A 17,268-nucleotide genomic window follows, 5' to 3' on the forward strand; every position below is an offset into this window, starting at 1 on the left:
GAGATGGTGGACGATATGCGTAGCGAGAATGGACAGCCTTCAGAGTTATCAATACCGCAATCTACCGCTTAACATACATATTTGTCTCTGTACAAAATGGCCACTCCTCCCCCTCTCCCCTCCGGCCTATCTAGATGAAACATGAGATATCCCGGAGGGAGGGCTTTAACAATATCAGGTCCTGAGCAAGAGGTCAGCCAAGTTTCCGTAAGGAGGAGGGCATCCAAACTGTGGTCTACAATCAACAAGTTTATTTCAGTGGCATGACAGGGTAATGACCTGCAATTAAGCAAAGCCATAGAAATCTGGAATCGATCTGTGGGTGGGCTACCAGAGCCACATAGAAGGCAGTTTTTATAAGAGGTACTTTCTGCCCATTGGTAGATACAACTAGGATGTCTGGGGGCGCGTAGCGACAATAAAGTATCACTAGAGTACCTGCAAGTTGAATCCGTAAGTCAAGCAGGGTTGGGCAGAGTGACATGGCCTGTGCCCGTCTGGGCCCGGACGGGCACAGACGGGCTTGAAACTGGCGAAACCCCAGGCGACGTTCCGGCTACGACGCTGCGTGATGACGCTGCGCGTCAGCATGGCTGTCTAGCCCTGTCTTGCAGGCAGGAAGAGTGGAAAATGGCTATTATGTGCCAGGGGTTACTACCCCCCACTTTGTGAGTAGGCAGGAACCAGTGGCACCTGGGTGGCCTAGGGCCTGGTCCTGGCCGAGGGCAGCTGGAGAGTACCAGTGGGGTAGTCCAGTTAGTCCCTACCATAGTTTTAGAAAGAACTCCAGAGGTTCACCGCGGTGTAAAACAGGAGGGTATCCCTGCAGTTGCGGGCCCGCGTCAGTGTTTTATCGCCCCAAGCAGGAAAGCCCTTCACGGTGGTGATTGGTCTGCCCTGCGTTTTGACTGGAAGGGGGTTGTGTTGGACTTGGCCCTTAAGGCAGGTTCACCCCTAATCTTTTTGCTTTAGATCTGTGATCTGTATGGATGATTTTCTGGGCTGTGCACACTTTTTCCCTGTGTCCCAGAGTAAAGTGCGTGCATGTAGTTAGGCTGGCCTGCTCTCCCATGGGAATGCATGGGGAATGACTGTGTCCCTGGTAGTTCCTGATGCGTGGGGAGTGCATGCTCGAGTTTGATATGTGCGAGCTCGTGGGAATGAATGCTTCGCAACGGTGTATGTGGCATGTGTGTGTCATGTGTAGAAATGCCACTTCTAGGACTTGGCATATTAATGTAAAATATGCCTGTTGTGTGATTGGCTGGAGCTGGCTGGTGAGCCTGGCTCCAGGAAGGCTGGATGGGTCAGCCCAGTGGTGAGTGTGAGATTAGCATGTTGATGGCCTGGGAGGAGTGCACCTGGTCCCTGATGGGCCTGGACTTTCCCCACACAATGCTGGCTCCACCCCCTGTAGTGTGACTGATGTCCCTAGCCCTGCCAGTGAATGAAATGGGTGGTTGAGCTATCAAGGGTACTTCAAAACCAGCTGCGACTGGTTTGCCCCCACCCTGCACCTACAGACAAAGGGAATTTACTGTATAAGAAGGGGCTGTGTCCCCATACAATTGGGTTCTTGGTTCTGTTTTGGATCTTTGCCGGAGGGGGCTGCTCTGCTGCTTGGGCCAGAAGGACCGCCACTTGGCTTGTCTCCCTGCCTGGAGACCCAGTGTGCTGGCTCTGGCCCTGCCTTGCCCCCCTGCCTGCCTCCAGACCCTGCTGGAGCTTTGCTTTGGACCCCTAGCGCTGTGGGAGCTGGATTCTGTCCTTTAGCGCTGGGGAGCGCTTTACTTTTGCTCTTGGCGCTTGAGAGCGATTTATTTTCCTTTTAGCGCTGAGCGCGCTTCTCTTGGCGCTTGAGAGCGCTTTACTTTGTCCCTGAGCGCTGGGGAGCACTCTTTGTGCAGCCGGTGCCCACCCGGCATTGGACCCAGATTTGCAGTTTTTCGATCAAGCGAGTGCCCACCTCGCTTTATATTTTATTTCCAAGCCGGTGCCCACCCGGCATTGCCCCGTTTTATTTGATTATTTAAAAGCCGGTGCCCACCCGGCATTGCCCCGTGTATCACCGCCGCAGAACCTGGCCAAGAGGAAGCAGCCGCTGATGTCATCGCCAGGCCGCGCTGGGATTGGTCCAGCCGGCCGAGCCTCCCACCGTGTCACCGGGGGATGAGCCGAGAAGCAGGAAGCAGCCTGCCGTGTCCTTGAGGCTCCCCGTGTGAAGAGGAGCCCCGCGCTGCTGAAGAGGTGAGCCGGCAGTGCTCCTGCCCCCGCAGCACCCGCGAGGAACCGGTGAGTGCGGGGACAGGGTCTTTGGTATATTTAGAGCGGCCCCGGTTGGCAGAGGGCCGCTCCAACGACGCCCACATCTCTATGTTTAGGAGTCCCGAGGCTCCTGGGGGCAATTTGAATCTACGAGCCTGAGAGGCTCCGGGCATCCCCGTTTTCGAGTCCCCCGTGAGGGACTCCCACGATGCCCACAGTTGATGTAGAGCCACAAGGGGCTCAGAGGGCATTTCCTTACGTTGCGAGCCCGGAGAGGCTCGATTGCCGGCACCCTCGCTCCTCGAGCCCTGAGAGAGGCTCCTGCGTGCCATATTTGTTTTAGAGCCCCAGAAAGGCTCTTGAGCGCCCATATGTGTTTAGAGCGCTGAAGCTCTTAGGTGCCAGCACCTGTGTTCTTGAGCCCACGATGCTCCAACGTTGCCCATCTTTGATTCACAACTGTCCAGCACTTAGTGGACAGTTGCTACGTTTAGGCTTTGTGTTCTGTGCTGCCTGCGCAGACCCCCTGACATTGAGACTCAGGGCATTCAGCCCCTTGCGAGGCCAGTTGGCCTGAGGGACAATCCTAGTGTTGTGCTCTGTGCACCCTACGCATTGTAATTTACTGATATATGTGATTCTTGCGCAAATGTTCTAACCTGCACCTCTGAATGTGTTTTAATGCCTCATGTGCGATTGTTGATGTCCCATTACCTTTGCTAAAAGTGACCTGCTTAGGTATTTTATGTTTATCTCCTTTGCTAAATGTGACCTGCTTAGGTGATTGTTTAGGTTTCCTTCCCTTTGCTAAAAGGGACCTGCTTAGGTGGTGGTATTCCTTCCTTAGGTCCTGATGATAAGGTCCTAGTTCCCTGCGTGATTTTCCTACAGTGTTTAGGGTTGCGTAGGAGGTATTTACTCTTTACCAGTGATTACTGGTTGTGTGCTACATGTACCATTTTGGTGCTAGTCATTATATGTTTATGTGCTAAGTGTATACCTACAAGTATTATTTCTAACAAGTGCCTACCCCTGACAGTGGTCCATGTGGCCCTGTCCTGTACATAATCCCTTGTAAATTCTGCCTGTGCCTGTTGGCACATTGTAAAGTTTGTGTGTTATCTAATGTGTTTTTACTATAATACAAAGGCTATTTTTTATATAACCTTGTGTGGAGTTTCCTTTGTGGTGGGCCTTGGGTGTTGTTGCTGGGGTGCGTGCGCAAATACTTAACTCATACCGCCTCCAAGTTTAGCCTTGCTGCTCGCGCCACGTTACCTAGAGGGTGAGCAGGGGTTATCTTGGCGTGTAACTCCCTTGCCCTGACTTAGGAGTGGTGGTCTCTGACTGACTTTGGCGTGAGCCCTGGCCAGCCAGGGACCCCGTTTCTAACATTGGACGCAGCGGTGAGGATAAGGATTTGTGTTTGCGCTGTACCACAGTGGCAACAGGCCACACTTCAAAGCCCTACATTTTTAGATAACCACATTTTTGGGGATTATTGTTTTTTAGGTGAAGATCAGTATTGCTTCTCCTGAAAGGTGTCATTTTGTATTTTGTCCAGTACCTTGTTCCCCGCCCTGCTCCCAGAGTTTGGTACCTGTGTCGCTTGTGGTCAGGTTGAGAAAATCAGGGGTGGTTGAAACTGCCTTACCAGTCCGAGGGGAGGGTTGTGTGTGAATGAGTGTGTGTTACACTGGACAGTGGAGTGCAAGTTCTCTGAGATAGGAATCTTGCTGAATTTTGTTGCTTGTATTCTCCTGTTTAGCTCAGACCCCCAGGTTCCCTGTGTCAAACTTTTCTTGAGAACGTCTGCCAAAATGGAGCCTGCTTTTGATCTCTGTGGTCTTTTTAGATAGAGTAGGTTAGAGCTGGTCAGATTCTGTGAAAAGGGAGGCATAGAGGTGAGTGAGTTGGTTACTCAGTCCCAGCCTAGGGACAGCCTGATCCTATGGCAAAAGGATCAGTGGGATCTTGATCACAGTGAGAGAGATAGGCCCCGGGCCGCACGCCATGAGGGTGGTGAGTCTGTGGGGAGCCCTGAAGATTCTGATGAAGAATGTGAGTTGGATGGTGATGACAGTGGATGGATGTCAGCAGATAGTGAGGACCCCATAGATAGGGAGTCCCTTGCTGGGTCCAGTGTCAGTACCAGTGCCCCATCCCTTTCCCTGTCCCTAGAGGAGTGGTTGGATAGGAAGGAAGAGAGGGCCTTATTCAGGGAGAAGGTAGCCCTAGAGAGTAGGTTATCCCCTGAGTGCAGTTGTAATTGTCTGGATTCCCCAGGGAGGGTGGAGTCCAGTGGTGGCAGCTTTTTAAATGTCAGCATAGACAGTCCCACTCCCAGTTCCCCGAGCATGGTACCTGTTTCCCTAGAAGAGGAGAATAGGTTCAGGTTTAGGAACCTTAGGAAACCGTCTCACCAGGAGTGGGGGTATTTTGTGGATGACTGTTCAGATGCAATGTGGGACTGGCTGAGGGCTAACTCGGACAATGAGGTGGACAGTGTGGTAAATATGTTCCTCAAAGAGCAGTTGCTCAGTGTTGTTAGTCCAGAGTTGCGCCAGCACCTGCTGAAGTTGAAGTGTTTTTGTCCTTGGGACCTTGCAGAGGAAGCAGACCGATGGGAAGGTGCAAGAGGTTCCTTAGCGTCGCTAGTGAGTGATTCCAATAATAGTGGGTCAGGTTTTCTCCAACCCAGCGTGGTGGAGGAGGGTGAGAGTAGCCCAGCTAGGTCCCAGTATAGTGAGGAGGGTGTAGGGGCTTACTGCCTGTCTCAGTGGAGCGGGAGTGAGTGTGAGACCGAGAGTCCCCAGAAGCCCGAAGCCCTGCCTCAGAGCCTGGATGGTTTCTTTAGGGAACACCAGGGTGGGGACCTAAGCTTACCTGTTAGTTCACTTGAGGGAGATCTCCTACTGTGTGGAGGACCTGGAGCTTCTATGGTTGTAGAGTCTGGCAGTACTGCTCCAGTAGGGAGAGTACAGAAGTCCAGTGAAAAGAGTGATGAGGGGAGAGGATGTGAGTCCCCAGAAGTCCTGGAGTGCCAGGCAGTGATTCCACCAAAGGTTATAGACCGGAGGTTGGAGGTCCAGTTTCAGGGTTTGCCTGACCTGAAGGGTGGGAATACTGTAATCAGTGTCCTGACCAGTTCTTTCTCCAGAGGTACCGCCCCGGTTGGGAGGGAGCAGGACTCTGGAAGGGGGTGCAGAGGGTGGGAGAGCCCACCTCTGACCCCGGTACCACCTGAGGGGTTAAACCCTAGGTTGGGAGAATGGTGTTTAGAGTGTACCCCTCGCAGGAGGCGGAGGAACCCTAGGAGAAGAGGTAAGGGGAGGAGAGCCTTCCCTGAGACTCCTGGTCCACCTAAGGTTGTAGACCCTAGGCTGGAGAACCAGTGGCAGTCTAATAATAATAATAATAATAATAATATGAAATTTGTAGCGCGCTCAGTTACCCAGGGTGACGTAAATAATTAATTTACTCTCATAATTTCTATGCAGGTAAGTACTTAATCAATAATAACTCAATCAGAAGGAAAGAAAACAGAGTCCGTGGTGTTAGAGTTTCTAAGGGTTTTATTCCTCACAATGGAATCAGGATATCATGTTCTGACCACCACAGGGGTGTCAGAAGGGATAGATGAGCGCGCTGCTGTTTATTGATAATACATAGCTTATATACTTGATTTACATCATAATGTTCAATGTAAGAGGCGTAACAGCTGAGAGAAGACAAGATAACAGTATACACGTGGTACCAATACATCATCAAGAGGCGTAAACTAGGCGTGAACTAGAGGTGTGTGCTAGAAACGTCACTGATAGGTGACGCAAGTGGGTGGCACCAAGGGGTGGTGCTAACAGAATGTTGCAATGTCAGCAGAAATCGGAAGCTTGGATGCGCGCGCAGCTGCATGACGTGTGATTGACGGGGTGCAGGGGTCTTGACATTTACACTGACGGAGAGAGACAGAAGTCTGGCATGTCAGATCAACTTGTACTTCTGTCATATCTAATATCTGATGTTTAGGAACTATACTATCTGGGCGGAAAGGTCTCTAGGGTAGAGGCTATTCTATGCTAACCGTGGATGCGTGTATAAGCGCCTGAATGTCTACATGTGAAGCGTGGGGGCACGGGGCCTTCCATGGAAGCATGGCAACGGAGGCTATGAATTACTTGCATTAAGACAGGTCGGCCTTTTGGCTCTGCAGCTGGAGAGGATGTTTACAGAATCTAGTAGGCAGGAATGTATTCTCGGGGAGCGGAACAGATAACTCGAAGGTTATAGTCAGTCTTGGCAGAAAGCAGGCTTGAGCTGAGCGCGAGGGGCCGCGCTGAATGTAGGACAAAGTTCACGAGTGCAAAGGTAGCCTGGGCAGAGTCAGGAGCCACAAAAGAGGTTCAGATGGCAGGAATTCAGGGCCTACTCTGGCTAGAGCAGGAAAAAGTGAAAAGTGTACTACAAAAAGACGTTGGCATAGCATACTTAGGAACGGACCATATAATCCATTTAGGGTGCGTCTGAAAGAGGACAAGTTAACGGTGGACGCAAATGTATTTACGTCTTCATAGCTGGCACAGGAGGGAAGTTACATGCACTTTAAGCTGGTACATGGAGTCGGTGGGGTACACGCTAGGGAACACATCATGGCCAAAATTTAATTTTCCTCATTCCCTCCTTGTTCCCTACGGACCCTTCATGACATATCGATCCTCATGAATCGATCAGTCTGTTCTTGTAACATCATTTGTTCTTCTTTCTTTCGGTTACGTTTTGAGTGGAAACTGGAATGTTCAATACAAGAAGTGGCACACAGTCCACAGATCGCTGGCCCACACTGTAGGCACAGGCAGCAACTGAATACTAGGACTAGGCCAATGCCTAGGAAGGATAGGATCTTCCATCCCCAAGCTGTTAACGTTGTCCAGAACCAACCGGACCAAGTCCAGGTGCCTGGATTCTGATGTATCTGATTTGCAATTTTATGAAGACGGGTGATAGCTTGATATACAGAGGGTGCATTTTGTGGAATGAAAACACAGCAGCTTGACCCGATGACCTTACAGGCTCCACCTCTATCTGCCAAGATGACGTCAATTACAAGACGATTCTGAAGGACAACAACCCGCATAGCGGACTGCTCTTCTGTTAAGTTACCTAAGGCGGAGGTAGTTTCATTTACTACGGCTTCAAGTGTTCTAGTTAATCTGCGTATTAATTTACTATTCTGGACAGGGCCTAAAAAGAAAAAGAATCCTTTATTAAAATCAGTGTACTGTTCCCATGCCGTTTCTGTGTAGTCGACAAGGGGGGCATCTCTTCTGGGTCTATTCTTTACTAGATTGCTATTTCTATGGTAATCAGAAGGAGCTAGAAAAACAGGTGGCAGAAGGAATGCAATGTAACAGGTACCATCCCAATCTGGAGGTAGACGAATGTATGCGGTATGACCACACACAAAGTAAGAATGACTGATAGCTTTGAAAGATGATTTTCCACCATCACTGAATTCGACCACAGTAGTGCATTTACTATGACCTAAGTGTACTGAACCTTTCTTCTTGATACATAATTCACCAGTGACTGGTAGTACTGACATAATAGGTAGAACTGGTGCGGTTTCGGATTCGACAGTAAGAATCATAAGGCTAATTGTGTAATTACCTAATCCATATACTTCATTTTCTAGATCAGTTCCTATTCTAATGGGGAGTCCCTCCTTATCCGGGTAACAGACGTCTAGTAGGACCAAGTTCAGGTTTCCCCAAACCCAACCCCCATCGAAAACAGCAATGTCGGGATCTAAAGAATTAATTATCTTAAACCATGCTCCGCAGGAGCCATTGTGAGTGAACGGGTACGGAAAGAGAGGCAGGGCTCCCTTGTAATTCTGGTAGGGAGGGAGTCGGCCACATATCCAGCAATTTGTAGCATTGTTAGTTTGATGAGAATGATGTAACATACTAATGAATGTATTGTTGCGCAGCGCAAGTCTGTAGGAAAGCTCATGAGGAGGTAATTCACTAAAAGTGTGTTCAGCAGAGACATTGTAAGCAGATTGTTCACGCTTGAAGATAGGATAGTATATGGGTAACAAGACGCTAGCAACAATTATTAATATACTTAGAATAAACATAATTATTAGTGTCACTATGCAGTGACTACGAAGTGATTTGCAATATGTTCTTTTCTTTTCTTCTCTCTCTCTAACTCGATCTAGGGGATACATGTCAGGAACTATTTAACCGATTCACCTAGGGGAGGACTTAAACAATTAAACTGTCTGACTTGCTAGATCGTAACTTCATACGATATTGTTCTTGAGGAGTTTTTTCTCGTTTGGGTTCGGAAAAGTCTTTGGGATCACAGTCTTTGGTGGGGGTGGGTGTGTCTTGTTCCGGTTTCAGTCCTGGGAATGTTTTGATATGGCTTAGGTGAACCCACCCCTTTCTTCCTTCCAACTTGACGGCGGTCCTTGTCGTAAGTAGAACGGTCTTCGGAGACTTCCAGCGGGGCTCCAACGGACTTTTCCTGTCGAAGTTACGAACTAGAACAACATCGCCGGGGCGGACGTCATGCTCCTTCACATCGGTGTTGTCAGGGAAGGCTGCGGCAACCTGTGAACGACATGATTGGAGTGCAGACATCAAGGAGGCAAGGTAATCTGTCAACATATTAGAATCAACATCGGTTATCTTTTTAGGAATGGGCGTCCCCCACATATTCGGTGGTCTACCAAAGACCACTTCGTACGGAGATAGCCCTGATCTCGAATGGGCGACCATTCTCATATAGAATAGTGCCACCGGCAGGGCGACTATCCAGTCGACCCCCTTTTCCTGACATATTTTGGCAAGGCGAATCTTTAATGTCTGATTATGCCTTTCAACAAGGCCTGCGGCTTCTGGATGTCGGACACAATGGAACTTCCACTGGTATCCCAATAACAAGGAAACTTCTTTCATTAGGGCAGATGAGAATGGCTGACCGTTATCTGAGTACACGACACGAGGCAAGCCGTACCGTGGGAAAAATTCACGAACCAACTGTTTGGCAGTGGTCGGAGCAGTGTAATCTGAGACTGGGTATGCTTCGGTCCAGCGGGACAGAGCACAGACAACTACGAGAACATATTTAAATCCTCGACAACGGTCCATCTGGATATAATCCATCTGGAGGACTTCAAAAGGGTGATCGGGAGGATGAAATCCACCTTGCTCTACAGGGACGCTTTTACCTGGATTGAACTGACAACAGATCATGCAAGTACGCACTTTCTGTTTTGCGGCTGCTCGTAAGTGTTTATTGTACCAGAGATTTTGTAAACTGTCTAACATGGCTTTCTCTCCCAGGTGGGCAGGACTATGTGCTGTATTTATCATGACTTGAACCATAGAGTCAGGGAGAAACCATGTAGATTTTCCCGTCATCCAACCTTGATCTGTCTGGATCCCTCCTAGTTCGGTCCATTTCTTTATTTCGTCTGCAGTAGCATGTGTCTGAATGTCAATAACATCTAGTGTGGGATCTCTGACTGTCATACAGTTTGTCGGATCTGTTGTCTTTATCGTGTCAGTTGTCTGAGTGTGAGTCAGTGCTGTATGTTTTGCTGTCTGATCTGCCAGGTCATTACCCTGGGAAACAGAATCTGTGGCTTTAGTATGTGCTTTACACTTCATAACTGATATGGCTGAAGGCAGATGTATTGCTTCTAACAGTGCTTGAATGAGTGGACCATGCTGTATTTTTGTACCATGAGAGGTCAGGAAACCTCGTTCCTGCCAGAGCATGCCGAAGTCGTGTACGACTCCGAACGCATAACGGGAATCTGTGTATATGTTAACATTTCTGTTCTTTGCTAGAATACAGGCTTGGGTCAGAGCGATGAGCTCTGCCGCTTGAGCAGACAGTGTATCAATACGATGTGTTTCTTTAACTTCAGTTTCAGTGGTCACGGCATACGCGGCCACTAACTCTCCTGTACTTGTTCTCATGCATGAACCATCCACATAAAGTGTCAGGTCTGGATTTGTCAATGGAACATCTGTTAAATCTCGTCTGGGCTTTGTTACTGCATTAATAATCTCTATACAATCATGTGGAGCTGGATCTGTCATAACTGTAGGTAACAATGTTGCTGGATTCAAGATACTGCAGCGTCTGATTTCTATGTGTGGCTGGAATAATGTCAATTCGTAACCTGTCAGTCGTGCTATAGTTAAGTGTTGAGTCTGGGTTCTGTTTAAAAGAACCTCTACAGAATGTGGAACTTGTACTGTTAACTGATGACCTAAGACAATTGAATCGCTTTGTCTGATTGCTAACGCTGTTGCTGCTACTGACTTTAAGCATGCAGGGAGTGCCTGTGCTACTGAATCCAATGTGCTTGAAAAATAAGCGCAAGGCTTATGTGATCCTGCTTGATCTTGAGTGAGGACAGACAATGCTGTACCGTCACGTTCTGTAACAAAAAGTGTAAACGGTTTGCTGTAACACGGTGTCGCTAAAACTGGTGCTTGGCATAAAGCTTTCTTTAATTCCTCAAAGGCTTGTGTGTGTTCCTGAGTCCAAGGGAGGACAGTCGAAGTTGCTGCCTCCTGTGTCGTTAACTGGATGAGTGGTTTAGCTAGAAATGCATATTGAGGAATCCATTGTCTGCAGTACGAGGTGAGGCCTATGAAGGCCCGCACTTCTTTTTGTGTCTGGGGTCGGGGCATGTTTACAATTAACTGGATGCGATCGGGAGTGAGCTGTCTCCCCACTTTGGACAGCAAGTGACCCAAGTACACAACTTGCTGAACACAGAATTGTAGCTTCGAAGGAGACACCTTGTGTCCCTTGTCGGCCAGAAAATGTAAAACTATCAGAGATGCTTGTTCACATTCGGGCTCACTTCGTGCGGTGATCAGTAGATCATCGACGTACTGTAGTAAAGCGGTATTAACTGGCATTTGGATACAATCTAGTTGTCTTTTCAGTGCTTGACTATAGATGCTGGGGCTTTCTGTAAATCCTTGAGGTGCGCGGGAAAATTTGAAACTTCGTCCATTTAAACTGAATCCGAAGAGATATTGGCTCTCCGGGTCAATGGGTACACTGAAGAAAGCGTTCTTGAGATCGATTACAGTAAAGAACGTTGCTTCTGAATCAATGGCAGTCAACAGGGAAGAGATATCGGGGACCACAGGATACTGTGGTACAATGCATTTGTTCAGTTCTCGAAGATCAATCACCAGCCGATATACTGGCGGTGCATTGCGGTCTGTACGTTTAAGAATTGGAATGATAGGCGAATTACAGATATTGGAGTCGGTCTCTACGACCACTCCTTGGGCAATAAGCTCTTCAACGATTTTCAGTAAAGCCACTACAGCATCGGGTGGTAACTTGTATTGTCTGATTCTGGGTAGAACAACTCCTGTCTTGAGTGTAACACGGTATGGTGTGATATGCATACAACCTACATCAGCTGGGCCTTTTGCCCATAAGTGATCTGGTACATTTTTCAATCTGACATCAAAGTCACGTAGAACATAATGACCCTTGAAATCCCGTAGAAAGAGTCTGACTCCCTCCGGGGAACAGCAAATTATAGCTCCTAGAGCCTTCAGTGTTTTAATTCCTAACAGATTTTCGGGACATGATTTTGTAAGTAACAAATCTGTAACTCGAGATAATGGACCCACAGCTAGTGGTACTGGTTCTGACACTTCATTTACAATAGGCTGTCCTGAAAAACCAAGGGAAACATTCTGTGAGCCTGAGAGGGGTGCCCCTGGAACTTCATTATGACTTATAGTAGTGCGACTTGCCCCTGTGTCAATTAAAAACTTTCTGTCTTTTCCTAATACGTGACTATGTACATAAGGACCTTCTTGATCTACAGGAATTTCAATAAGAGGCAAATCACTTTCCCTCCCTAGGCTGTTTCATGTATAACGCTGATACTCTGGATATGCCGACTGGGCATACTGGTACATCTGTTGTGATACTTGTCTTGTTGCGGCAGCGGGCTGTGTCTGAGCATGCTGTGGCTGCGGTACTGCTACTGTCTGTACTGTATGGGACTGATCATGCATAAGCTGTGTATTCTGCATTGGCTGTTCGTTCTGTGAGGTCTGTTGTTGACCCTGTTCATGTCTAGGCGGACGCGGTCTTTCTTTAGTTTTACCTGTCTCGATGTTATGTTTCAGGACTGGACATTCATGGACGTAGTGACCTGGCTGCTTGCAGTAATTACATGTCCCTTTAACGGGAGCGGCAGAATGATTTGTCTGGGCCCCACCTTTTCTATGACCCTCGGCTGGAATTGTCTGGGCTACTAACATTTTCATTTTCGTGTCTTTCATACGTTTCTGTTCCTGATCCTGTTCTTCCCTGATTCTATTCTGGTGGTATTGTAACATTTGTAACATCTGTGATGGCGTATTTGCCTGCCAAGTACTTTCAACCTTGTACACTCTATTTTTAACTAGTGGTAGGGCGTTCTCTACTAATTTTGTTACAAAAAGGTGTGGATATGACTCGCTACTAGTTTTGAGGCCACTATTGATAATGAAACATTTCTCGAATCTTGAATAAAAGTCACTAGTATCTTCATCTTGTTTCTGTTTGCAGGACGAGATTGCGTCCCAATCTTCCTTTCTAGTTGTCAATAATCTTGGCAGAACCTGTACTATTAAACCTGGTAATGCTTTAGTCAGATCCCCAAGGCCTAACCCTGGGACTCGTTTCTTTTCTTCGTCTTCTATCTCCGCCCATGCTATCTTTGACTCTCCCACTTCCCAATCCTTCTCCTTTAATTTCTCGTAAATGCCCGTGGGCAACAGTACTTTTAACATTTTCATAATATCATCATACGTGTAATCTCCCATCAGTAACATGTCTTTAAGCTCTCTGTGAAAACCCGCAGGGTCTTTATCATGGCACGGAACTAATTTCTTCATTTCTAACAGTTCTAACTTAGTCAGTGGTGTGTGAACATACACACGTTTCAGAGTACGATCCTCACCCATAACTGGATGTACTTCTCGTAAGGGATTCTGACTTTCAATGCCGCCACCGCATTGCATGTGGTACATTTTTCTTTCTGGAGGCGGGACGGGAACATATTCAGGGCTTAGGAAGGTGTTATACTTGCGTCGTTGTTCTAGAATTATTTGTATTAATTTGGTACTAAAACCTCTCCATCTATCCATGATTAGTGCTTCTAATGTTTCGTGTAAGGGACCTGGATCAGAATGATGGTTTCTGAACTTGATGAGGAGGTGCTGAATCATGTATACACCTGCTATTTTCTGCTCTTCCGGGGAAAGGTTCAAGAATGTCTGCACTAACGTGTCATCATTATATATGTCTGCGTTTTCGGCCCACAACACGGCGGACCGGGCTAGTTCCTGTTCATCCATAGAATTGAGTATATGGTACCCTACTCGATCTCGAAGCCTTTTATCAGTTTCCTGGAACTGATGTTCTGAAGAATTCGGATTTGTTAAAGCGGAGAAAAGAACTCTCTTGCTCTCCGGACGGATGCCTTTCCGAAGGTAATTTCCCTTACCTACATACGCTATTATATCTGTAGACTTTTCTGATGTTTCATCTTCATCTTCCTCCTCGGAGGAAGTTTTATCATTTTCTTCCTGATGTGCAGTTAATACTGCCTTTCTAATTTTCTGGGACATAGTGGCTATGCAAGTCCCCTTGTCATGTTTCGCGTCTGCTATATTTTGGCCCCACTTGTTTAATGCATCTAACTCACTTTGATCTGTCCCGGGCCTGTCTCGTTCTCTTATCACACAATTAATGAAGAATCGTAATATCTGTTTTTGAATGTCGACTTTCTGTTTATACATGGCAGCTTTAACACTGTCGGGGTCTTTCCCTGTCTGTATGAATTTGTATAGTCTGTCGAGAGCTTCCTGCATTCCTACACAGCATAGCAAGTTATCGGTGGCAGATCTCAATCGGAGTGATGCTAATACCATTAGATCGTCCTTTCCGGGTACTGGATCATATCTGCAAAATGACATCCTATTTTTGAATGCCTCAAGCCGGGGTGAGTAGGGAGACTGGAAAGGATTCTGTGTGTCCTTTAAATGCAATCTGTGTGTCGGTGGCGGGGTCTGTAGACCCGCTGTCGCACCTCCTGAGGCGGATGCTTGGGCATTATCTCTCCGCGGAGTCTGTATCTGGACTTGAGTCTGTCTTTTAGTAAGATCAGGTAGTACTGGTTTCGGTAGATCCGTCTTCAGTGGGGGAAGTGGCGGAGGTGGCGGAACAGGGGAGGTCTGTCGCGGTACCGGCGGAACATTATCTGGGGGCGCAGTGCCACTCCCATCCCTGTCGGTAGGCAGGGCACGAACAGGCAGATTGGTGTAAGCTGGTGCTACATCCTCTAGATACGAATTCAGGAATATGTCTTTAGTAGTTTTATGCATTACTTTAGTTGGAACTAATGGTGTCGGTAAGTTTTTCGGTATCTCTGATTCAGTTTCGGATGGGCCATCTGCTACGAGATACATACCGTTTACAAGATTATTTCTGTCACGGTCTATTTGTTCTGTTTTTACTCTGATCCCTTCAGTAACTAATTCGTTTTCTCGTTCTTTATCTGATTCTTTAAGTCTGTCTTCTCTACGGAGTGCTTTGTCAGCACGCTTACGTGATTCCTTACGCCAAAATTCTATGGCGTCCTTCTGAGATTGTCTAGCTTTCTTTTTCCATAATGCTTCTTCTACCCTCATGATGCACTCGGCATCCCACGTTCCGGTAACTGGCCATCTGTGTCTTTCGTCTAGGTGTTTGGTGTAATCGGCCCATAAATCTAGATATAATATGGCATCTATGCCATGCTTTTGATACATAAAATTTCCTGGAGTGTCCCTAGGGGGGATAGGAATTTCTTCCTCTAGTAACCCTTTCCTAGTTCCGATCTGTTTTAACTTGCTGAGGAACGGCATCCTGCTTATTTATTACTTGAACGCTAGTCTTTATTCCTTGATACGAGTTGCTAGTTGATACAAGAAATACAATAATACACAGTAAAACAGTCACATTCATACCACGACATTAATCACATAAAAACATTAAAGACATAGCTAACTACCCCCTACACTGAATGTACCGCTCAACGGTACGGATACACTGGTGTAACAGTGCAAAAATTCGGAATACTTTATATACTGCTAAACAGTACAGATACACTGCCTAAAAACAGTGCAGACCGGACTTGCGTACCCAAACCCGTCTAGATACGACCCAGCAATGGTACTCACCGGGAAGCACGGAAACAGAAGGCCTCGGAAAACTCGACTGGACTCGACTCGGAACTTCGGAAAACTTCGGAGAACTTTCGGAAAACTTCGGAAAACTTCGGAAAACTGGTGGGCCTCTTCACACCTCGGACCTTGCTTCTTTCGGCTGGGCTCTGGTCGGGATCCTCCGCACTCCTCACCGCCTCGTCTGGGCACTGATCGCAGTCTTCGTCACCTCCGTGGGTCAGAGGGGGATGCAGGAAATCCTGCCAGTACACGTGTAGTCCGTCTAACTGATGGCAGGGGACACGGATTGCAACGCACCTTCCGGCGCGTGAGGTGGGGGAGGGGTCCCTGTTCGGGCGCCAAAATGACGTAAATAATTAATTTACTCTCATAATTTCTATGCAGGTAAGTACTTAATCAATAATAACTCAATCAGAAGGAAAGAAAACAGAGTCCGTGGTGTTAGAGTTTCTAAGGGTTTTATTCCTCACAATGGAATCAGGATATCATGTTCTGACCACCACAGGGGTGTCAGAAGGGATAGATGAGCGCGCTGCTGTTTATTGATAATACATAGCTTATATACTTGATTTACATCATAATGTTCAATGTAAGAGGCGTAACAGCTGAGAGAAGACAAGATAACAGTATACACGTGGTACCAATACATCATCAAGAGGCGTAAACTAGGCGTGAACTAGAGGTGTGTGCTAGAAACGTCACTGATAGGTGACGCAAGTGGGTGGCACCAAGGGGTGGTGCTAACAGAATGTTGCAATGTCAGCAGAAATCGGAAGCTTGGATGCGCGCGCAGCTGCATGACGTGTGATTGACGGGGTGCAGGGGTCTTGACATTTACACTGACGGAGAGAGACAGAAGTCTGGCATGTCAGATCAACTTGTACTTCTGTCATATCTAATATCTGATGTTTAGGAACTATACTATCTGGGCGGAAAGGTCTCTAGGGTAGAGGCTATTCTATGCTAACCGTGGATGCGTGTATAAGCGCCTGAATGTCTACATGTGAAGCGTGGGGGCACGGGGCCTTCCATGGAAGCATGGCAACGGAGGCTATGAATTACTTGCATTAAGACAGGTCGGCCTTTTGGCTCTGCAGCTGGAGAGGATGTTTACAGAATCTAGTAGGCAGGAATGTATTCTCGGGGAGCGGAACAGATAACTCGAAGGTTATAGTCAGTCTTGGCAGAAAGCAGGCTTGAGCTGAGCGCGAGGGGCCGCGCTGAATGTAGGACAAAGTTCACGAGTGCAAAGGTAGCCTGGGCAGAGTCAGGAGCCACAAAAGAGGTTCAGATGGCAGGAATTCAGGGCCTACTCTGGCTAGAGCAGGAAAAAGTGAAAAGTGTACTACAAAAAGACGTTGGCATAGCATACTTAGGAACGGACCATATAATCCATTTAGGGTGCGTCTGAAAGAGGACAAGTTAACGGTGGACGCAAATGTATTTACGTCTTCATAGCTGGCACAGGAGGGAAGTTACATGCACTTTAAGCTGGTACATGGAGTCGGTGGGGTACACGCTAGGGAACACATCATGGCCAAAATTTAATTTTCCTCAAGGGGCATACCGGCGCTGAACAGAACGAAGAAGGGAAACCTCAGACTCAGTCACTACACAGGAAACAAATGCGTCTTCAGGAGTTTCCTAAAGTGCAGAATGTTAGGATCCGAACGAATCTTAAAGGGCAGGGAGTTCCACAGTGCCGCCACTTGCACTGAAA

The sequence above is a fragment of the Lissotriton vulgaris genome, chromosome 4_1, assembly GCF_964263255.1.
Source record: "Lissotriton vulgaris chromosome 4_1, aLisVul1.2, whole genome shotgun sequence".
Taxonomy (NCBI): domain Eukaryota; kingdom Metazoa; phylum Chordata; class Amphibia; order Caudata; family Salamandridae; genus Lissotriton; species Lissotriton vulgaris.